We start from the raw sequence: 25,404 nt of genomic DNA on the forward strand, positions 1-25,404 counted from the left end.
GGAAGTGCCAACACGAGGTGATACATGTGTGTCTTTCTGGGATGTAAATGCCACTCTCCGGCTAGGACCAGCATAGTCTTAGGGAGAAAGCATGCTAGGAATTGGAGTTGTGTCCTCAATTTCTTCAAGGACTTGAGCATTTCATCTTACACTAGAATGTCTCCTGTTCAGAGAGTTTATAGGATTTCTCAAGGCCATTTTTGCATACTTAACAGCTCTTGACAACGGTAGAGAGTCTAAATCTACACTTTCAGGGGGTTCCAACTCCACCACTCGATGAGCCAAAGATAGAGACGAATCATTAATGATCCAGTAAGCAACATGAAACCTTGTAATTTTGGGGTCAACGGTAGTCCCTCCCATTACTAGCTCAACACTCAAACGGAGTCTCCTGTATAAAATATAAAATAATACACACAATTAGTGAATGAAATCTTGTGACGTAACAAACAAAATTTTATGTATACTGCAATTTGACTAAATATTGAACAAGAAAGCCCAAGGGAATACACAAAAATCCAACGTTTTTAGGGGTCAATTTGAAAAATGGCAAAACTACTTTTTCTTTTCAATTTTAGCAAACAACATTTTTTGCACGTGCATGGTATTTTATTAAAATACCAAAATATTCACCTTCTCCAACTATAATTATTTTGTTTTTACGTTATAATTAATTTATGTTATGTATTAATCAACTTTTAATTAATTTTTACTTGAAATAGATACATCAACTCATATCATAACTTTTCTCTTAAAATCTCGGGACTCAACTAATTGATTCAACATTTTAATAACATTATTCAATCTTACTAATTTCAAAATAACCTAATTGAATTGAATTTCAAAAGTACAAAATTATTATTTTTAGAATTTGAGAATCTCAACGATAGATTTTATATTAAAATAACCTTATCTCAAAATAATTTTAATGACTTGAATATCAAGATAATTAAATTATTATTTTAAAATTGGAAGAAAAACACAAAAAGCGCACACGCCTACTCACGTACACACGCACGCGCGTATACACACACACCCACACGCACACGCACAAACGCGCACATGTGGACACTCACACCCACGCACACGTAGACACACACACCCACGCACACGTGGACACGCGCATACGCAGTCGCGCACACGCACGCACACACGCACATATGCACAAAGATGTATAAATGAATTAAAATTAAAAAATAACTACAATAATTGTGTTTAGAAAGACTTTTAAACCATGTTCATTTGACTTAATAACGTTAGTTAAATTATAATTTCTATCAATATTGGTTTAAAAGTGTCATTAGTGTAATTATTTCAATATAATGCAGTCTTATCCAATTTTACGAACAAAAAACAAGTCGAATATGTACCAGTAGATGCACACTCTTTGTCATAAGAGATATAGCAACGTTTTTATGGGTCATTTTGAAAAATGACAAAACTACTTTTTCTTTTAAATTTTAGCAAATAGAATTTTTTGCACGTGTGCATGATATTTTATAAAATACCAAAATATTCACCATCTCAAACAATAATTAGTTCATTTCTACGTTGTAATTAATTTATGTTATGCATTTATTAGCTTTTAATTATTTTTTACCTGAAAAAGATACATCAACCCATATCATAACTTTTTTCTTAATATCTCGGGACTCAACTAATTGATTCAAGATTTTAATTTTATTCAATCTTACTAATTTCAAAATAACCTAATTAAATTTCAATTTCAAAATAACAAAATTATTTTTTTCGAAATTTGAGAATCTCAACGATAGATTTTGTATCAAAATAACTTTAATTGAATTTCAAAATTAAAAAATATCAACTTGTACACTATCTTTATCTCAAAATAACATTAATGGCTTGAATATCAAGATAATTGAATTATTATTTTAAAATTGGGAGAAATTTTACATTAACAAATATCAACTTGTTCGCACACATGCACACAAGCACACGTGCACAACGCACGCACACACACCCATCCACACACGCACACGCACGCGCACATATGCACACACGCACAAAGAAGTGTAAATTAATTAAAGTTAAAAAACAAATACATTAATTATGTTCAGAAAGAGTTTTAAACCATGTTCATTTGACTTAATAACATTGATTAAATTATAATTTCTATCAATATTGGCTTAAAAGTGTCATTCGTGTAATTATTTCAATATAATGCGGTCTTATCCAATTTTTCCAACAAAAAACAAATCGAATATGGATCAGTAGATCTACACTCTTTGTCATAAGAGACATAACAACGTTTTTAGGGGTCATTTTGAAAAATGACAAAACTACTTTTTCCTTTGAATTTTAGCAACTAGCATTTTTTGCACGTGCATGGTATTTTATAAAATACCAAAATATCAACATTCTTCAACTGTAATTATTTCGCTTCTACATTGTAATTAATTTATGTTATGCATTTATCAACTTTTAATTATCATTTACTTGAAATAGATACATCAACTCATATCATAATATTTTTCTTAATATCTCGAGACTCAACTAATTAATTCAACATATTAATAACTTTATTCAATCATACTAATTTCAAAATAACCTAATTAAATTTGAATTTCAAAATAACAAAATTGAATTTCAAAATAACAAAATTATTATTTTTCGGAATTTGAGAGTCTCAACGATAGATTTTGTATTAAAATAACCTTAATTGAATTTCAAAATTAAAAAATATCAACCTGTTCACTATCTTTATCTCAAAATAACATTAATGCCTTGAATATCATGATAATTAAATTATTATTTTAAAATTGGAAGAAACTCAACATTAAAAAATATTAACTTGTTCGCACACAAGCACAGAAGCACTGTGCACACACGTACACATGCACACTTACACACACAGGCGCACACGCACACCTACACATAGACACCCACAGACGCACGAACGCACGCACACACACATGCACACGCGCACGCATGCACACACACACCTATCCACACGCGCACAAGCACACACACATGCACAAACGCACACACGCGTAGACACATACGCACACACGTAAACACATACGCACACGTGCACAAACACGCACGCGCGAGCACACCCACACACCCAAGCACACACGCACGCACAAACACATACAAACATGCACACACCCACACACACATGCACACGACACTCGCACGAACGCACGCACATACACAAATGCACACCTACCTACACGCGCACACGTACACACACACATGCATGCATAAAGATGTATAAATGAGTTAAAATTAAAAAACAACTACATTAATTGTGTTTAGAAGGACTTTTAAACAATGTTCATTTGACTTAATAACATTAAATGAACTATAATTTCTATCAATATTGGCTTAAAAGTGTCATTCGTGTAATTATTTCAATATAATGCGATTTTATCCAATTATATTAGCAACAAACAGGTCGAATATGAACCAGTAGATATACACTCTGTCATAAGAGATATAGCAACATTTTTATGGGTCATTTTGAAAAAAGGCAAAACTATTTTTTTTTAATTTTAGCAAATAACATTTTTTGCACGTGCATAATATTTTATAAAATACCAAAATATCCACATTCTCCAACTAAAATTATTTTGTTTCTATGTTGTAATTAATTTATATTATGCATTTATCAGCTTTTAATTATTTTTTACCTGAAAAAGATACATCAACTCATATCATACTTTTTTCTTAATATCTCGGGACTCAACTAATGGATTCAAGACTTTAACTTTATTTAATCTTACTAATTTCAAAATAACCTAATTGAATTTGAATTTCAAAATAACCAAATTGAATTTCAACATAACAAAATTATTATTTTTCAGAATTTGATAATCTCAACAATAGATTTTGTATCAAAATAACTTTAATTGAATTTCAAAATTTAAAAATATCAACTTATTCACTCTCTTTATCTCACAATAATATTAATGGCTTGAATATCAAGATAATTAAATTATTGTTTTAAAATTGGGAGAAACTCAACATTAAAAAATATCAACTTATTCACACACAATCACACGCGCACACACATACATACACTTGCACGCGCGTGCACCCATACACGCACACACACACGCGTGTACACACACACACACACAAACGTAGGCACACACACAAACGCACACATGCACACGTACACCAAACTGCACGCACACAAATGCACATGCAAACACGCACACACCTACTCACGTACACATGTATGTGCGCATACACACACCCAAGCACATGTGGACATGCGCACACGCGGCGCACACACACACGCACACTGATGGTTCAATTTCATTGATAGTTCCTATTTTTGCTGACAGTTTATTTTTTGCCATCGATAGAGGATCTTCGGACAGACCTACGTGACGGTGTGTGTTGACAGCTTAATTTCGTTGGCAAAAGAAAAGTCGATGAGTTTTTGAAGATTTACTGACGATATTTGTCATCGAGAAAGGGTAAATTTCTTGTAGTGCATGTACATCAAACATATCAAATTTGTTAAGTGTACCAATGAAGTATAAGAAGTTTATTAGTGGTGTATCAAGCGTATCAAACTTATAAGTGAAGTCTTTAAGTGTATCAAACTAATCAAGTGTATCAAGGCCTCAGGGGTATCAAGTGTATCAAGAAGAATCAAGTGTAACGAGAAGTATTATGTGTATGAAGATGTTTCAGGTGTGTATCAAAAAGTATGAGTGTATCATGAATACCGAGTGCATGAATTATAACTATCAAATGTATCAAGTGTATCAACAAGAAGTATCAAGTGTATCAAGGGGTATTAGGTGTATCCAACGTGTAAAGGTGTATCAAATGTACATCAATAACGAGGGCATTTGTGACATTTTACTCTTGATGTGTGAGCTGGTCTTTGTTCTTGTCACTTTCTCAAATAAATAAAGTATTGTTCGATGGACTTAATTATATAACTTATTTTGCCATTTTCGCAAGTGTCCCTTAATTCTAATACATGTATATGTGACATAATCTAATCAAACTAACTCATAAATGGACTTAATCAATCTCATGGACCACAAATTCTTCAATTACTTGCAAATTTGGTGAGTTCCTTCAAACGGTGGGCGGAGAGCTTAATTTTGAGAGAGAGGAAAAGTCGTGAAGAGTAATTGATAGAGAGGGGGGAACGTCGCCAGAGAGCATTTGCGAAAAGAAAGACAACGACGATGTGGGATGAAAACTCAATTTGTGTCACGAAAAATTTTGTATTTTTTTTGACACATTTTATTCCCTCATATCCCTTTTTCTTGATTTCAAGTGTCATTAAAACTTATATTTCTAAATAAATTTATTCGACGAAAGTGGCTAGATTGGTGGGTTCGACGGTGAAGGCTTGTTGTGGCAGCAACGACAACAGTGGTTGGAGTGTGGAATCGACGACGGCAAGTGGCAAAAAATTGGAAGGCAAGGGTTCTTCATAACGACTCGGTAGCCCACTTCGTTCGACGAGAATTTTTTTGCATTTTTGTAGAGTGAGAAAAAAAATTGCATTAAGACTTCATTCGACGACATCGTTTTTGCTTAAGAGAAAATTTGAGGTTTTTACTTTGTTGTAAGTGCGTGAGAGAGGAAATTATAAAATTTTGAAATTTGAGGTTTTTTCATTTGAAAATTTTTTAATGACAAAAAAATTGTTCGTTAATTACTGACGGCAAAAATTGTGTTGAAATAAATTAAATTGTATCAATAGAATTGTTTTAAGAAATAATCCATATTTTTATTTTCAACAACACAATGTACCTAATCCCACCTCTTTTTCTTTTATTTTCAACGACACAATGTCTTGATTAAAATCCATTTTTCTAGTAGGACTGAAAAAAAAACTGGACAAAATCATAATATCTTTGATAATTAAATCACAGTTGGTTTGAAAATAATATAATCTTGGATCTATTCTATTATGATATGACCATGGTAGCATCATGAACATACATTGACTAAAAAATAAATGATGAGTGAATGTAATAAATTTAATATTAATTATATGATCAATACTTTACACATGTATATTGGTATATCAGTCAATAACAGTAGTAAGACAAATTATAAAATATAAGGGATAAAATTAAAGGTCCTACACATGCATGTATGGTATACTACTTGATAGCAAAAAGGAGATCAATATTCAGTAAAATACATAACAGAAACTGGAGAGGAAAAAAGCTAAAATAGAATATCCCGGGGGAAGGCTAGCTAGGAAATGCATACATAGCAGACAATATGGTTTGAAGGAGGTGAGAAGAATGAGGAAATTGCAGCTAGCAATGATAACTTTCGCCTTGTTCAATAACCTTATTTTGCCTTGCTCCTCTGTCTCTTGCAATGTACACATAAAGCTTTGGCGATTTTACCAAAGTGGAAAGCAGCTAAGGGGACGAAGTATATTCGGAAGAGATGATTTTAAACAATTGTAAAAAGTAAGCCAAGAAGAGAGGTCCAATAAAATTCAGCCACCTCTCACATAGTAATTGAAATAGTCTAGCAACTTCAACCATTTCCCTCACAGAGAAGAAGAAGACCATAGCCACTCGAGGCTTTGCACAGACAAACACCAAGAAGATGGTGTCCGGTTCCGTATCTGTGCTAAGCGTCATTGTTGACGCCAGGCATCACACCTTGGAAAGGCTCTCTTTCATTATATATAGCCAAAGAACTTCAAATTATTGAAAATAAATATTTCAACAATTTTATATTCTCCTTTAATTTATATTCACTTTGTTAGAAGTTATTTCTTCTTCATTTTTCTCACGAAAATCACATAATTTATTTATTGTTCTTGTAAATGTGTAATGATTATTTTATCATTTCATGTGAACAATATGATTTTGTTACCATTTACTCTCTTTGCTTTTTACTATTGAAATCTCCCTAACTATAAACTAATTGCACAATTTTGCTCCTAATATATCATCGAATATGTAGCAACCTATAAGCCAAGAGTAAAAACAAGAATCAATTGAAGAGGGAATAAATTGGTATATATCACCCTAGAAGATGAAATATACATGAAAGAGGGAATAAGTTGATACAAAAACTAATCACCATTCATCATATATGAACAAAATATGTAATGAAATGCTTGGAATGAAACATGATGAAATAATTTCATTATATAAAATAAAGGGTAAGAAAATATATCCATACCTTCAGATGGTATTCAGAAACAATCATCATAGGCAAATTCTGGGTAACGACACCAAAAAACTGAACTACATTAGGGTGACGAATCTTTTCCAATAATGTCAACTCATGTTTGAATGCATTTCTAGAGGAAATTCAATAAAATAATTAAGAAACCTTGCAATATGTGAGAGATATACGAACTTCAAACAAATTTTACAAGTTTCAGCAAAAAGTTTCAAACAACTTTTAAAGTTTAAGCAAAAAGTAACCGTAGGTAGGAAGGGGAGCAAAAGTGGGGTCTCGAATTAATTCTGCAAAAATTAGTAGGCTTTCAAAATTTAGTTTCTAAAAGTAGAATTATTGGAGAAAAATAAATAATTGCATCATTCAAATTGAATCAAACATATAAGGATGTTATATTCTCCACAACGTATAATGGAGTATAAACATAAAATTTCTATATACAAAGCTATGTATCTCTACCCTTGACTTCTCTTTCTCTCTTTCTACCTTTTTTATCCATTCTTTCTCCCATTCACTCAATACACTTGCAAGAACCTTCATTTTTTTTGTATTTGAATTTTCTTGGCACCATCCTTTTTTTAATTATCAAGGCCTTTGTCATTGTGTACCAGTATTGTGTCGTGCCTCCTTCACTTCTCATCATCATTTTCATGTCACATCTCTACCTTGTCAATTTTCGTTTTTCACTCAGCTTTCTTTCTTCTTTTGTCTCACTACTTTCTTCGCTCCTTCTTCTTAAGCTCTAACTTTTGCTATTATCAATCAGTCTCAAATGACCATTGGAAACCTATAGCCCACTGAGAGGCAGCCAATATAGTAATGCCTCTAATGATAAACTCCAATGAAATCAAAAGTTTTTAAGATTTGGAAAAATATATTAGATAAAGCATAATTAGTTGAAAAAGAACCTCAAAATTTTGTGTTAAATGACTACAATTTCATCGTATAATATGCCATATTGACATCATATTTTTCCTACAAAAACATATTAACTAAATAAGCTCATAAACACGAAAATGCACTAAGTGTTGGTTAACATACACTACCTTAAAATATGACAAAGACTTTATTTCTCCCAACCAGACAGCATAATCAGGAGGTAGTTGGAGCAAACAGAATTGACTTAATTTCCACTAGCAATATCCTATAAAGATTTCAAATTCTGAAATATGGAAACCAATGGAGGTTTAGGGGAATGAAGTATAACCTCTAAATACAGAAGGACGACATAAAGGGGAATGAAGACTCGAAAGAAGGACGACATTTTCGTAGAGAAGGACGACAACTTTGAGGGACAACGGACGACGATTTCAGAGTATTAGAGATGGCAGATGGCGGAAGTCTTAGGGATCTCGTACTCAGTGGATGGTGAACGACTGAAAGCAAAGGATCTAGTATGCATTTTCGGAGAGGGCGTGGTGAACGCGGACGGACGGACGGTGAACACAGCAGAAGTGAGAGATCCTCTAAGAGAACTTGGCATTTTCGAATGCGGTAGAGACAAGTCTAGGGCTTCGAAGGATTCAACCCAATATTTTCTTTATATATATATATAAATATATAGTAATAACACTTGACGTTTTTAAAACGTCAAGAAAAACGATCTTACTTGACGTCTAAAAAACATCAAGATATTTAAAAAATAACTCTTCTCCGGCTTTTTATAAAAATTCTTGACGTTTTAAAACATAAAGAATTTTTAAGATATTTCTTGACGTTTTTAAAATCTCAAGTAATAGTACATATTACTTGACGTTTGAAAATTTTGAAGAATGTTGAATATAAAACATTCTTACGTTTTTCAAATTGAGTTAAAGTTACAAGGTTGAAGGCTAGAGGGAAGCCCGGAACAACCTAATCTAACAAAGCTTAAAGTTAAGAGTGGTAATTAACATCATATTGGTTACAAGATGAATGACGCCTAGACCAACTCCGATCAAGTTACATATGTCTTCCCACAAGTTAACAATAACTTGATTTATCCTTAAAAATTCTATTGTTTCTTTCTATCCAAACAGTCCAAAGTAAGCCAGTTATGGAGGGAGGAATACACATTAGAGAGCTCAGTTATGGATGGAGGAATACACAACTTTTTCTCATGGTCATTTTCCTCGTGGGCATTCTCTTCATGTGTCTTCTTATTCCGACTAAAATACAAGCACAAATTATTCTTCGCCTTCGTATAGGTTGTGTTGAAGAAGATTAAAAAAGTCCTTAATTTATCTCGACACTTCCAAAACCATAATATAATACCGTGCTACATAAATCCTCTTTCCAAATAGTCGAACATGAATTATCCATGCATATCTTGTAATAAACAAGAGAAACCCTAACTAAACCCAAATAGAAAATACGCTGCAATCTAAAATATACTTAAACAAACAAAAAGAAGTTTTAATGCTGTGGGTTTTTTACCAATCTTCTTCAACAACAAAATAACTCAACGACACAATTCAATTTTTCCTTCCACGAATTAGGCTTTTAAAGAGTTTTCACCACGAATTTATCTTTTTTGGTTCGACAAGTAACAACATGTGAATCCCCAAATGCAAGGTTTTATTAAAAAATAAAAATATAATTTTTTTAAAAAAATGATAATACCTAAAAATATATTCTTTATATAGTTATAACCTAATTTTCTGTCATTGCATACTTGAGAGAAATATATTTTTCAATTAGCATAATGAAAAGGCAGCCAGCCGGTATTTTATTATCTCAAAAAATAGCTCACCTAGCCCTCCCCGACCAGATTTTTTCAAACTTAATGTATCTGCAGACATTTTAAAATCTGACACACAGATGGTAGGCCCCAAGAATTTTATTAATCAGAATACCAATGGCTTTTGGTATTCTGACGAATTGGAGGAAGAATCAGAGTCTCCTCTCCATCAAGGAACTTCACTTGCTGGCCATCTCCTGTTTTCAGTTCTCAACCAAAATTACCAGCCTCTCCCAAGACTAAAATATCCTCTGCAATGAAAGCTATTCCAATACATGCCAAAAAATTTTATGAGCACCTCAAGACCTATACCAAAGGGAGAACTTCTTTTCGCAACATTTGGATGAGCTTGGCTAATTCTGATTTATTAGAGGAAAGTTGTGTGAAGATACAAATTCCAAATTCAGTTGGCAAAAGGTCAGTACTGCCTTCCTCCTTAAGTAATAAATTTTCTCAATCCTCCTCCAAACTTTTTGGTTCATTCTTTAATTTTGTGCAAGATACTTCTTGTCTCAAAAAAGTTGAGAACCTAGAAGATGATTTCATGGAAGTTGAATCAGTCACCAATTTAAGTAGTGCAGAATTTGAACCAGTTGAGGAAGAAATAATTCAATCAGAGACAGAGAAACAAGAGGACATTGACTTCTCGGTCCAGATTTTATTAAATTGTTTTCCTCCCCATAAAAAGAAATTTTGTGCAGGTCAGCAAGTATCCTTCCCCTCAAGAGTTGGTTCCTTTCTTGGCAGCATGTGAAATTGAATTGATATAAGGCAGAGGTAGCAAAGATGGAGATTATATCATGGAACACTAGAGGATTCATGGGCCATTCGAAACAATTGGCTATTAAAAATCTTTTGAAGAAAGCTAATCCAGATAGAGCATTGATTCCGGAGACCAAAAGAGAAGAGATTGCCAGTTGTATTATAAAGGCACTATGGAGTTTAAAAGGAATTGGCTGGGTCTTTGTTTGAAGCTAGTGGCAGATTAAGAGTTTTGCTGATTATGTGGATAAATATAAGTTGTCGATTATTGAAGTTCGGTCAAGAGAAGGAATGTCATTACAGTGTGGCTTATAAGTTGTTTCAACATTAATTTATAAGTTGTTTGGAAAGGTTCTCGCAGAAAGATTAAAGAAAGTCAGGCCAAGTATTACTTTGTAAGACCTCCTATTATCTATACCTATAAAAGGAACGGTAGAAAGGGAAATTCCTTAGCAACCAATGATGAGAGAATAATGGGAGAGGATCGTGCAGGTGGGGCCCGCCAGGAGGGATGAGAGAGAGAGGTATAAATATGTAATGTTGGGGTAGGGAGGCTAGGTCTTTTTTGGTTATTTCAAGGAGAGTAAAGGTTGTTGTAGCCTGAGGGTATCCAGCCCCGTATAAAGGAGCTGGGTAAGTTTTCTATGTTGTTCATCCTTTATTTTTCATATCTACTACAGTTGAATGTGTTTTGGCTTTTACATAAATAAAGAATTACAGAGTGCTGCCTCTGTTTAGCCATTTGGTTAGGATATTTTGTGTTTTATTGTTAGAATCCTAACATACTTCTCCATTACAATGTGGCTTTCTGGAAGAGTGCCAAATATTGGATCCTATTTTAATAGCAAAAGAAACTGTGGAGGTCTATAGTATCCGAAAAAAGAAAAGATGGATCATTAAATTAGACCTTGAAAAGGCCTTTAACAGAGTGGATTGGAAATTTTAGAAAATGTAATGCAAAAGAAGATCTTCGACGTAGGATATTGTGATGATCAGAACTTTCGGATCAACCCTCTGCTTCAAACAGTTTTTGCTCAACCAATCAAGGCTTATTCTTCTTTGTTCTCAGCATGCTGCCTTGGATTATGATTTTGCTTTGGAAAGATTCTTTTTATCATTTTGTTTGTCTTTGTTTTTGTGGCTTTTTGTTTTGATCTTGTGTTGTCGCTTTTTGGATGTTTTGAGGGCACTAAGGGGGTGTCAACCTAGTTTGAGATGCCCGGATGCGCCTGTTGATCTTCCCTCTCCCCTTTTGCTCTTTGTATAATCCTCATGTACATTGAGCTTTGTCTCTTTCTTTATATTAATAATAGTGAGACTCGTATCCTTTTTTAAAAAAAGAAAGAAAATTCAATTATATATCACCAACACTCTCCTCACTTGTGGGCTTGAAATATTTGAAAGGCCCAACAACTGGAAACGGATTTTAATTGGGGAGGAAACGACAATGCGAGGCTTGAACACAAGACCTTCTTGGACCACCTGCTCAGATACCATATTGAAAGGGAGACAAATAAACACAGAACTTTATGTGGAAACCTGTGTACCAGGAGAAAAACCACTATATTTTTCTTCTTATTATTTTTTGATGAAAAATACAATAGGTACAAGGGAGAATAAATAGAATATACAGAGGAATAAAAAAGGAAAATATTTAGGAATTAAGAAAAATATTCCCATAAACTTTTCATAAATATTCTAAGATTCTAACAATAAAAAGTTCTATTTATTCCAAATTGTGACTGCTCTAATGTGCAGTTGTTTTCTGATTCAGATGATTGAGGAGCTTGGTGGTTCTCTCACTGCTGATGGGAGTACAAGCACTCATGTCATTACAGGAAATTTGCGGAAAACTCTAAATTTTTGTATTGCTCTCTTTTCAGGGTTAGTCTTGCAACCTTAGACGAACACTCTTCTATGTATCCTTTTGGCCTTTGAATACCGATAATCATCTCATTTGCACAAAAGTTAGCGATTCCATGCACACAAGGCCTTTGTCGTTATTCTTCCATTGCCTCGTAGTTGTGCTTAGGCTGGAAATTGTTGTGAACCTTCTAGATCTAAAAGGGCATAGTTTCTTATTCTACTGCCTGTTTACTTTTAATTAAACATCAAAATCAATTCTTATGTTTGAGTTGGATTGTATCATGCTCTTCCTTCTCAGTTGTTTCTATCGTGATGGTGGGTAGTGGTTGTTAAGACAACCATTAGGCTAATTTGGGTTTCAGGCTTACTTTTCCCATTTTACGTGTAAAATGGCTCAAGCTCACTAATGAAAGATATTTGTTGGCTAGCTAGTGTTTTTATCCTCGATTTCCTTCTTCCCCTAATACATTATGTTATGGAATTTGTTAGATACCTAGATTAGTATAGGGTTGGGGTATAAGGGTAATTAGATATTTAGGAAGTTACTAGTAGTTATTGTGTAAGTGTGGTTACTAGTAGTTATTATGTAAGTGTGGTAACTAGGGTGGTTACATGTTATTATAAATGGAGGGAGGGTAAGTTGGGAGAATTTTGGGGAGTGATATAAGGCTTGGGTGAGAGTACTCAAGAGGGAGGGTTCCAAGTGCTTTATACTTGGTTTTATTTGTATTTTCTTATAGTTACATTATAATAAATTCAGATCTTGTTCTTGTTAGGAAGTATATGTCTCCAATATTATTTAAATACAGTAGAAGAATTAAAAAGGGTAATATTGACCCACACGAATATAGGAGAGATTATAGGAGGAGAAAATATCGGAGGAGATCTTTCCCATTAGTTTGTTAGTAAAGCAAAATAAAAGGGAGGAAAGAGGAGGGAGAAAGGGGACAAAATATTCCAAAGAAGTAGAGCTGCCGTCTTTCGTGCTCGGGAGAAGTAGAGGGTCCAAGTCAAGTTCTTTTTATTGTTTGTTTTGGTCATTTTCATGGTTGCGGTTTGTTCTTAGTTTTTCTTGTTCTTTGTTGTGATCCTCACTGGAGTGTGCCTTTAGGAAGTAGATGTGAGTGATTTTTTATTCTCTATACTGTAATTCGTTGAGGTAATTCAATAAAGTAAGATACACTTGCCGTATATTTACAGTATCTTAACAAATTGGTATCAGAGCGTTTTAACTTGGGAGAACGATAGAGCAGCACAAAAACGGATCGAAGAGAAGTTGGAGACCTCTGATAAGGAAATCTCGGGGATACAAGTGGAGTTACACAAGTTGCTGGCAATTGAATAAAACTTGTTATCCTTGCCAGAAAGCATCGAAAGACTGGTCATCTAGTTGGAAAAACAAGAACGGTTGCTAAATGCATCGAAGGAATAGCAGAAGGATAATTCGAAAATCTCCGGAAGAATGGAAGGATCGTCGAGCAAAGGACCAACGATTGAGAGTATCATCGAAGGTGGAGGTAAGACATTGAAGGAAATCAAGGTAGAAGGTAAAACAAACAACTTTAAAAGGGATGAAAACTCGAACGATCATAGCAAATTCAAGAAGGTTGAAATGCCTGTGTTCAGTGGCACTGATCTGGATTGTGTTTATTTAGAACGGATTGGAATCTTCAGGTCCATAAATCGATGGATTCCAAGAAGTTGCTAAATCCATAGAAGAATCGAGGAAAACGCGATTGCAACGGTTATACAACGAAGGTGAAGAGGATGGCAAAGAGTGACCAAGAAGAAACTATAGAGGAAGGTCGACGAGGATTACCTGTGAGGCTCGAAATGAAGACGCGAGTGGAGAAAAATTTGTTGCTCAAAGAAACACAAAATGGCTGGTTGCAATGGAGAAAGAAGAAGCCGACAGTTACCGGTCTACAGAGGCTCGAGAAGGTGGTCTGGAATAGGGGTGAATCACGTGACGAGGAAGAAGTTGCTACACACATGATGGTGACAATGACGTGGTAGAAATTGGTAGGAAAGAGGATTAGGACAAAAGTAACAATCTTGGGTTTTACTATTTCAAGTGGGCTTCAACTTATTCTAAATAAAACATTGGGGGCACATCATTTTGTAGATGAAGTGGGTGGAGAGTTCCAAAAATAGGAGGGAAGAAAAACGTGTATGTAGGTGGGTCCTAGGAATGAAACCGGCGGCAATATGATTTTGGTCTTGACGCAACACTTTGATTATGGCCGAGCCCACTAGAGATGAAGAGTTTGAAAATTAAACACTTGTTGGTGATATGCAAAGGGTTAACTAAGACAATGTGTTTTGGAAAAGGAAAATTCAAGTACATTGGGCTGCTTTGTGGGCTGAAGTCAATGGACCTTATTGGAATCAAGAGTTTTTCAAAGCCGAAGGGGAGGATTTCTTTTTCAACATTGAAGAGCAGAATGCTGGGGATTGTTTGCAATTAAAAAGAGAAAAAAAGAGAAAGGGGCCTTGATCATGTTTGTAAGCACACCTTGAGGACAAGGTGTTTTGAAGGATCGGGTAATGTTAGATACTTAGATTATTATAAGGTTAGGGGTATAAGGGTAATTAGATATTTAGAAAGTTACTAGTAGTTATTATGTAAGTGTGGTTACATCTTATTATAAATGGAGGGAGGGTAAGTGAGGGGAGAATTCTGGGGAGTGATCTAGGGCTTGGGTGAGGGTACTCAAGAGGGAGGTTCCAAGTGCCTTATACTTGGTTTTATCTTGTATTTTCTTATAGTTCATTATAATAAATTAAGATCTTGTTCTTGTTTGGAAGTATCCTAACAGAATTCCTCTAGAAGGTCTCATGTTAGCGAATGATAATCTGCGTTAAGTGTGTATTTGTAGGAGTTCTTCTCCCGGGCATCTATGGTTGATATTCTTTACCTTTCAATATATCAAAGCCAAGGATTCTTTTGCATTTCTCTATGCTTTTTCTTTACCCTTTATGCTTTTTTCAGTTATATTTGAGAGTAGTATTTCATTTCTTTCATGTGAAATGTTGAACTTCAGTAGTGTGGAGAGTGGAACGTAATATCTTACCTTTTATATTAGTAAACTTGATTTTAAGCAATGTGTTTTTGAAGATTTTATGTTGTAGAATGTTTTTTGTTCTTCAAGCTACTGTTCTTAACTTTATTTTCTCCTGTTAATGTTCTCAATGATTATCGAGCATATGCATTACCATGTGGCTTCAAGTGTGTCAGTGTGCTCTTGCTCATAATTTTTACTATATCTTGTTACTAAAATTGCAAGTTAATTGCAAATTACTCAGAGCTTGGATTTTCTCCTCCAGTTGGTTAAAGGAAACCTAACGGGAAGGCAGATTTGTTGGTAAGTTCGAATGGCTTGCTAGTATCAAAGCGTAATGTATTTTCTTCCACTTATGTTTTTCATCCTACCTAATTTTTGTGATTGATTAATTCCTTATTGATCTGCAGACGAGTTGCCTTCATACTAAATGATGATGACTACATATCGAAGTATCGAGCCAGCCTAAAAGCTGCAGTTCTAGGGCAAAAGCATGTTCTTGAGCTTTATTTGAAGGGTATGATGTTTGCATATCAGCTCACGCTCAACCACCACCTAAAACTCTATCCCTGATAGTCAAGTCAACCGGTGGAAATGTAAGTTCTCTGTTATTGTACAAATCTCGAGTACTAGGTTTGGTTCTCTATATTACATATACAACCACTATAATATGGCTATCCTCCCATCTAATGAAGACGTGAAGTTCTCAACAAACAAGCACGTATACGAATTCTAGACATGGGTCAATAAATCATAGACATGGTGACGTGTCATTTTTTTCTAAAAAATATAGGATAGTGCTAGAACACAGTTTTAATATATATAATTTAAAAAGTATGTATCATATTTATATAGAAATTCAAAGTCAATAAGTTTATGTATTTATATGCTTAAAAATAAGCTTGTCCTTCACTCAAAACTTATTCAAAGCCAAGAGTTTAATATGTGTGTGTGACCAATCTTGACCTTTATTGCATTGGAATACTTGTTGTCTAACACATCTACTGTACTAACTAGTGTTCAACACGTGTTCTCCGAGTGTTCCATACATATTGTTTATTGATACACTAGCCAAACTAGAGTGTATGTGCTTCTTAAGTCTTTAATATTTATGTTTGTTTTGATCCTAGGAATTGAGCATGTAATGTAAAAAGTCTATGCACAAGGGGTCATATGGCCATCTCCGTGTTTCTTTAATTATCAAATTTGTTCAAGTTTTTAATTGTCTCTAGATCGAAATTTGGAGTTATTTTTTGTGATTTGGTTTACAAATACATACATTCATGTTTCTAATTATGATTAGATTGTTTTCTGCTTGCAACATTTTATTGTTTAGCTTGTCTTTGATCTTGAACTTACTATTATGTTGATTTAAATTCCATTTTAGCCTTAGAACTTTCAAAACATCCATTTTAATCATCGAGCTTCCAAAACGTAGCCAACTAACGATTTTAGTATTTTGTAAATTATTTTATCAACTAATATTCATTTATCCAATACTCATCGGTCATTTCTGCTATATGTGATTGGAATATATCTCATAGGAATCATTTTGAAAGTTGGGAAAAGATGGAAAATTTTAGGGACTAGAACAAGAATTTGTTTAATATTTTTTGATAGGGTGAATTCTTGCAATTTCCTTGTAGTATATACATAATTTTTTCTCTCATTTGGCAAATTCATTATGCTTGAAAATTTAGGTGATTCATGAGCTAGATAAAGTAAACAACGTATGGAAGACGATCTTTGTGGCTTGTGAGGAAGACGTGGAGGAAGCCTTGGTGGCCGTACAAAAAGGGATATGGACTTTCAACGTTGAATGGCTAATGGCATGTATAATGAGACCAGAAGTTGACCTGGAGGCCCCTCAATTTGCTGAGTCCCTATGAGAAACAAGGTCACCCTAACTTTCAGTTTTGAACAAGCAGCAGCCAGCCATTTCGTCCTTGTGTAAATCCACTCTTTTCTCAACTCACTCTAATTTGGTACATAAACAAACTCTGATCGCTCCATCTCTATATTCATCAGTACATAAAAGACGATAAGTTTATTCATGGAGAAAGTTGGATGTAAGTATGTTTTAGGAATGGTCCTTCATTTAGTAACTTTGGGAATTGTAAAAATGAGGTAATGAAGTTCTATCAAGTTGAATGTTCTTGTTTATGTTGGATGAGACTGATTCTTGGATACCAGAATTAACTTGAAGTACGTGTTTGAGTTCCATTGGAGTGATTAGAGAAAAAATGTTCCTTTAAAAAGGGTAATTTTTTTATGTAGACTTTCTTTTTATTAAAATTGCTTAAAATACAATTTGAGAGTATTTCAATAGCTTTCAAAGAGTTGTCAAACACTTGTAGTTTTTTAAAATAACATATTTTCAAAATTAATTACTGTAATAGTTAAACAAAAGATTCTTTCCCTTAGAACTTTTAAAGTTTGTCTAGTTACCTCTTAAACCTTTCAATTGTTTAATAGGTCTTTCAATTTTATGTTTTAAGTGTCTATAAATTTTGATTTTTTTTTATTTGTTAGATATAAATCTGAAGAAATGAATAAAGTAGATTTGTAAGTTTAAAATAGTTTAAAAGTTGAGAAATTAAATTTGTAGTTTAAAAAGTTGGAGTAAATAGTTTGTGTTAAGTCGGGTTGTGATATTTTATTTATTTATTTTAATAATAGAAGAGAGGGAGACGAAAACTGCAAACTGAAGGGAGAAGAAGCGGTGGCTGACTTTGTATATTTCTCCTTTCTTTTCAATTTGAGAAAATTTCTTTGCAATTCACTTTGAAAAGGAAATGAATATTTCTCCCTCAGACTTATCTCTCTCTTCTTTTCAATTTATTTTCAATTTTTTTGTGTGCTTCTCACAGTGTATGCATAATCTCTCTTTTCTTCCTTCTCTTTTCCTTCTCCAATCAACTTCACCACCGTCTTCCACCTACACCGAACGTCAAGCAAATTTTTTCCTATCGTCGCATAACCGTTAGCCCGAGTCACTCCAGTTCTGTCACGCCATGTATGTTTAGATCTGAATTGTTCGGTTATTTGTTGCACCGATCCGTCTCCGTTAGAATTTGATTCTCCACAATTTGGGTAAGTTATGGAATTTACATATAGAGTGAATTGAATGGATTAAATTGTTTGTGGAAGTGATTGATTTCTCTTCAATTATGTTTAGGTCGGTTCGTTGCACTTTAGTTTGAAAAAGAAGCTTAAGTAAGGTTATAAGGTAAGGGATTCTCTACTACTGGACTCACCTATAGTTTTGAATTGTGCTGTCTGTATAGTTACCTCTGATTGAGTAAAGATGTCAAAACGATATATATACATATGGATGTAGACTTGGTGTTGAATGTATACTGTGAATGACTGAAAAAAAATATATATACATGGATTGATGTAGACTTGATGTTGAATGCATATTGTGATTGTCTGGGAATATATATATATGTATGGATGTAGACAGGACGACAATTGTAGATTGTGTTTGTATGGAATGTGGATGTGAACTTGTGATTGTCGTTTAGATTGGGTGTAGGTTATACTAAAGTAGGGCTGTGTACTGGTGAATTGAGGGGTGTTATAACTATATAGTTTGATTGACTGATGTATTGATATGTTACTGGCGGACATTGGGCTCAAGTGAGATAGGTTGACTATTAAGGTGTTAAGTGAAAGGATTATATGTTGAAGTAGCTGGACTGTACTATGAATGAGTGTTAAGATGTTTAGAATGGATTGAGGGGAAAATTGTTAGATTTCTATTGGGTAGTTACCTTGCGGGTGTCCTACGGGATCACCACCTGATATGTGCATCCTTCGATAGCACTAGATTGATATGTGCATCCTTCGAGAGCATTAGACTGATATGTGTTTCTGCAGAACAGTAGACTGATTTATGCGTCCTTTGAGGTGTTTAGACTGATTATGTGTATCCTACGGGATCACAAGACTGTGACTGTGCAGGGTACCCCAATAGGAAGTTAACAGTTTCTTTTTCCCCTAATGGGACCAATAGCGGGTCTCTTATTGGGTATGTTTATACTCATCCTTTCATGTTTAACTATTTCAGGCAAAGGTAACAAAGGAGGTAGACCGACGAGGGACAAGAAGGAGACGTGATTGCCATAAGGGAATGTTCTTCAAAATGCTTTCGCTTTATGTTTCTTGTTTTTCCTTTGTACATGAGGTTGTTTAAAAATTTTGTGATGGAACTGAGTTTACGAACTGTTGTTTTGTAAATAGTACTTTTAAAGTTTTGGTTATTTGAAATAGGGCCCGAACTTAAGTTTGTTTCTCTTTGATCGTATGATTTCAAGTGAATTTTACTATATAATTTGTGTCAATCAAGGTCTCTTTGTCCAAATTAATGACTTCAACTTAGTTAGAAAAGTTGGATCGTTACAACCAAATTTTAAGTATTAATGTAAGAATTATGTACTTCATTTATAAAGATCGAGTAGTTTAAAGTTTTTTACGATAATTTACATGGAATTACACGATCAGTTACCAACTATCAATAGAATCACTTACAAATATTAACACGATCGTGTACCGATAACAAGACGATTGTTTACACTATTCAATACGATCACCAATATCATATGATCGTGTACCCATGTCAACACGATAAATTTATTTTAATCAATATTATCATTTACCGTTGTTAAATGGTCGTTTATCACGGTTAATAGGATCGTTTAATGTATATTATTGCATTGCACGATCGTTTACTTATTCTTGCATTGTGTTTAGTATTATTATTTTGTACATTTTATTCTTTTATTCAGTAATAAATGTATATCTATGTCTATCTATTTCTTTCTATCCCAATTAAATACTTAATTTTTTTTTTTTTTACAGATTATAATGTCTTTTCCTATTGTTGTTTTTTATGGAGGTCAATGGAATGGATGTAATATTTATGAGAATTACTTAGTTGCTGAAATTTTGGTAGATGTCCGAGTCAGCTTTAATTCTCTAGTTGATTTAATATGTGAACATATTCAATTGGATAGATAAGTAGAATTATGAACATAACCGTTCATTGAATACTAGTTGTCATATGCAAGCTTCTTCAACAGTAATTGACAGTTGCTTGATAGATGAGTTCAGGTTCATGTCTACTGATCGTTTCATTCCGAAAGCAATTGTGCATAAGGCATGTACAAATCTTCGAGTTAATATAAGTTAGCAGAAAGCTTGGAGGGCAAAAGAACACATAGTAAAGATATTAAAAGGTGACACAGTTAAATCATACATGTTGATTCCAAGGTTCTTTGATAAATTGGTTGAATCTATCTCAGGTATAATGAGTTTCATATATAGAATGATGACATCACACTAGTACAAAAGTGGTCTACGACGACAGTTATTTACTGTCGTAAACGAAATTCGCGACAGTTATTTTCAGTCATAGAAGCGGGAGTCATGGAAAGTCCTTCAATGACAGTTTTTAAAAACTGTCGCAATAAGTTATTTTATGACATGAAATAAATGTCGTTAATCAGAATTCAACGACGTCAAATAACTGTCATATTTTATTTTATGACAACAAATAACTATCATCATTTGTGTATTAACGACGGTTAAATAAATGTCGCGAATTCATTTATTGTGACATTTTTTAATTGTCATGAATATGTTAATCGCGACAGTTTTTTTGTATAAAAATGTCATTGTTTTGCTATTGACGACATTTTTTTTTTGTCACATATAGGGTAATCGTGACAATTTATTTGATTAAACAACTGTGATCGTTTTCGGATTGACAACAATTAATCATTTATTTTATATGACATCAAATTGTGTAGACAGTGTAAATTTAGTTTTTAAAGATCTTAGAGAACTACCTATAGCTACCATGCTTAGTTCAATTAGAGATGTATTGCAAAAGTGGTTTGATGAAAGAAGTAAAGCTACTTTTACAATGAAGAGTTGTTTGACTTCTTGGGCTGAAAACGTGTTGCATTTAAAATAAATTCAAGAATTTTATTGGTAAGGTTTTTTTTTTTAATGTTTGTATCTCAGGTAGATATAAATAGACTGCTATTTTTGTCTATCGATAGAGAAAAATAACAATTTATGTGTGCTTGTTTCAGATAGATAGAGATAGATAACTATCAATGTCTATTTGTCTCTATTTGTGCATGCTTTTTTTTTTTTTAATTTTTCTATATTTGTTTTATGTATTAGGTTGATCCAATTAGTATGACTAAATACAAAGTAATGGATGATACAAAATGATAATGTGATTTATTTATATTGGTTCTAATTTGAAATATTCAAATTTATTTTGGAAATTAGTATAATTAGTATAATATACAGTGATACATTATAATATAAAGTTTGTATGTTAATGAAACTTTATTATATAAATTTAATTTAGTTATGAGATAAAAGTTATATTAGAATATGATTCAAATTTAACTTAAGTTAAATATAAAATATTTAATTTAGTTATTAATTAATTAATAGTTTAGTTTAATATTATTTAATTAAATTTGATTTAATTAATTTAATATAAAACTACAAGGTATTGGAGAGATATTCATTCAATAAGATTTAAATGAAATATTAATTAAATATGATTTAATTAATTATTAACTAATTGATTAATGGTTAATTAGTTAGTTGATTTGAAACTTCTATTAATTTAATATTTTTTAAGTTAATAGAATCCTATGATTTTCTCCTACCCCGTCTCCTACTCAATGAAAGAAAGAGAGTTATAAATATGTAGAAGAAAAACAGCTTTTCTTAACCAAAATTTCTTTTATGCAAAATAGATTGTAACGACCTAATTTTTCGAATTAAGCTGAAGTTATTACTTTAAGACTAGATTCGTCCTTTAACCATAAGACTTTATAATTTTAAAAAAAATATTTTTTAACAACATTAAAGAGTTTTTATTCGGGCTTTATTTCAAATAAAATTTTGAAAGTGTAAAAGTATCGATAATAAAGAAAGTTCAAGAACATAAATGTCGTTCAATCATGAAACCCAAAACAGTCTCAATTACTAAAGAAAACCAAAATAAAAAAAATATAAAGTATAAGCAATTTGAAGGACATTTCCCTATGGCAGTTTCGCGGAAAAAGATTAAACATAAAAGGGTGAGTATAAACATACCCAGTAAGAGACCCACTACTGATCCTGTTAGAAGAAAAATAAAATTGTTAACTTCCTATTGGAGGTGCCCTGCACTTTAAAAGTCTTGTGATCATGTAGAAATACACATAATCAGTCCAATGCCCTAAAGGACACAAATATTAGTCTAGTGCTCTTCAGAAAGCACATGTAAGTCTAGTGCTTTCGAAGAATGCACATGTCAGTCTATTGCTCTCGAAGAATGCACATGTCATTCTAGTGCTCTCGAAGAATGCACAACAGGTGGTGATCCCGTAGGACACCTGCAAGGCACACTACCCAATCGACAAAGCTAACAATTTTCCCTTAGTCCGTTATAAACATTTAATCAATCCATTCCTAGTATAGTCAAACTACTTCATCAATGTAAAGCCCCAAAGGTAAAAATATATATATATATACATTTTTTTATTTTTTATATATTTTTATTTAATTTAAATAAAAAGAAAAGAAAAAGAAAATTCTTTATTATATATATTCTTTTCTTTTCTTTTTTCTTTTTCTTTTCTTTTTCTTTTCTTTTCTCTCTTCTCCTTCCTCCCCGTGCGCCCTTCCCCTTCTCTCCGTTCGCAGCCCAGTAACCGCCGCCTCAGCCCAGAAACCGCCACCCCGAGACTTCTCTTCGTCCGTTTCTCTTTCTCTTTTCTTATTCCCCCAGCGCCGCGACCGACCCCCATCCATTCGCAGCAACCGCCGACCTCCATTCTTCTTCTCCTTCCGTTCGCAGCAAGCCGCCGACCATCTCCCGCCGGCCATCTCCTTCTTCTCTTCTCCTCTCCGCTCCGTCCAAACCCAGCCTCACCGCCGCGTCTCCCCTACTGAAGCCGAACGCCCGATATGCCGTCTCCATCTCCGGTTCGCGAAGCAACCTTGCAGCAGTCGTCCCGTGCGCCGATCTGCCGTCTCCATCTCCGGCTCGCGAAGCAACCTTGCAGCAGTCGTCCCGCGCGTCGATCTGCCGTCTCCATCGCCGGTTCTGTCTCCGTCGAAGCCACGGTTCTGCAACCATCTCCGCCGGTTCTGTCTCCGTCGACCACGCTCCCCGCTCACAACCGCCGCTCCACCTGCTATCAACGTCGGCCGACTAGTTGCTGTAACCGTTCAGATTCGCGGTCTGTTCTCGACGGTCTCCATCCGTGAAGCCCAGCCGCCACGTTCCCTTTGGCCGATCGCTGACCGACCCACACTTAGGATTTTTGCTGCGAGTTCGACATTCGTGCGTTGAGGTGTTGGGAGTAACGTTAGGCTCCCTTACATTCACAACCCGTTTGTGAATTATTGAAGGTTCAGTTCGCCAATATATCGGTGAGTTGGAACTTAAGTTGAGGAAAGTAAGTGACATATGTATCGTGAAAGTAATTGAATTTTGTATTGTTATGCTTAGGATTGTTTCGAGGACGTTAGTTGATTAAGGAGCTTCCCTAACTTTGAGGTAAGAGATTTTCTACTAGACTCACTTATGACTGTGAATTGTATGTGTTAAATGTATACTGTGGATTGACTGAAAATATATATGAATGCATATGAATTGAAGTAGACTTGACGTCAAATGTATATCGTGATTGTCATGGAATATATATATAAGTGTGTGTATGTGGACAGGACGAAGACTGTAGATTGTGTTTGTATGAGATGCAGATGTGAACTTGTGATTTTCGTTTAGATTTGGTGTACGTTACGTTAAAGTATGACTGTGTGCTGATGAACTGAGGGGTGTGTTGACTGTATAGTTTGATTGACTGATGTATTAGCATATTATTGACAGACATATGACTGAAGTAAAATAAGTTGACTGTTAGGACGTTGAAAGAAAGAACTTTGTGTTTTGAAGTAATTGAAAGATGGATTGAACGGAATGAGGGGAAAATTGTTAGATTGTATTGGGATGTGTACCTTGTAGGTGTCCCACGGGATTACCAATTTATTTTGCACCTTCGGGAGCATTAGACTGATATGTGTTTCTGCAGAACACTAGACTGATATGTACGTCCCTCGGGGCGTTAGACTGAGATGTGTATCCTACGGGATCACAAGACTGCGACCGTACAGGGTGTCCCAATAGAACGTTAACAATTTATTTTCCCCTGACGGGACTAGTAGAGAGTCTCTTACTGAGTATTTAAATACTCACCCTTCTTATGTTTAATTTTCAGGCAAAGGTAATAAAAGCGGCAAACCGGCGAGGGGCAGGAAGGAAGCGTGACTGCCATAGGAAATATGTTGTTTGCTTCCGCTTATGGGTTCTTGTGAGGTTTAAGATGAATTGAAAGTTTGCTTACAAACGTTTATTGTAAATAGTATTGTTTTTATGTTTTCTTAAATGTTTGAAATTCAGGCCTGACTTAAAGATGTTTTTAAATTAGCTTACGTTTTGTTTTATATTAATCAAAGTCTTTTATTTGTAAAAAAAATTAACGACCTCGACTTACTTAGAAAAGTTGGGTCGTTACAATCATATCATCAATCCCACTTAACACACTTACGATCAATCTATTCAATCTATCACAAAATCAGTTGATACTATAACAACACACCAGACAGTTAAGATATATATATATACATAACACCTTTCTCAGTTTACAAATACATTATCCATCGTATCTACTTCTATACTAGTCTGGCATAATATACATTTGTCATCATATCTACTTCTACATATTTGGTAAACCATACTAAGTCCAGAGATCC

The 25,404-nt window shown here is 34.0% G+C and overlaps 4 long non-coding RNA genes across 4 annotated transcripts; all 4 read left to right on the forward strand.

Annotated features, from left to right (window-relative positions):
- The first annotated feature begins 12,069 nt into the window (after positions 1-12,069).
- LOC116405894 lies at positions 12,070-15,989 on the forward strand. The gene is made up of 3 exons (XR_004218975.1): positions 12,070-12,523; positions 15,812-15,870; positions 15,978-15,989. It is a non-coding gene; the product is annotated as an uncharacterized LOC116405894 (long non-coding RNA).
- A 28-nt stretch (positions 15,990-16,017) lies between these two features.
- On the forward strand, positions 16,018-17,787 carry LOC116405893. The gene is made up of 2 exons (XR_004218974.1): positions 16,018-16,163; positions 17,268-17,787. It is a non-coding gene; the product is annotated as an uncharacterized LOC116405893 (long non-coding RNA).
- A 395-nt stretch (positions 17,788-18,182) lies between these two features.
- LOC116405909 lies at positions 18,183-19,714 on the forward strand. Its single transcript, XR_004218993.1, has 3 exons — positions 18,183-18,660; positions 18,746-18,796; positions 19,640-19,714. It is a non-coding gene; the product is annotated as an uncharacterized LOC116405909 (long non-coding RNA).
- A 3,675-nt stretch (positions 19,715-23,389) lies between these two features.
- Positions 23,390-25,095, forward strand: LOC116405907. The gene is made up of 3 exons (XR_004218991.1): positions 23,390-24,021; positions 24,101-24,148; positions 24,870-25,095. It is a non-coding gene; the product is annotated as an uncharacterized LOC116405907 (long non-coding RNA).
- Positions 25,096-25,404: the final 309 nt, after the last annotated feature.

The sequence above is a fragment of the Cucumis sativus genome, unplaced genomic scaffold (assembly GCF_000004075.3).
Source record: "Cucumis sativus cultivar 9930 unplaced genomic scaffold, Cucumber_9930_V3 scaffold41, whole genome shotgun sequence".
In the NCBI taxonomy this organism is placed as follows: domain Eukaryota; kingdom Viridiplantae; phylum Streptophyta; class Magnoliopsida; order Cucurbitales; family Cucurbitaceae; genus Cucumis; species Cucumis sativus.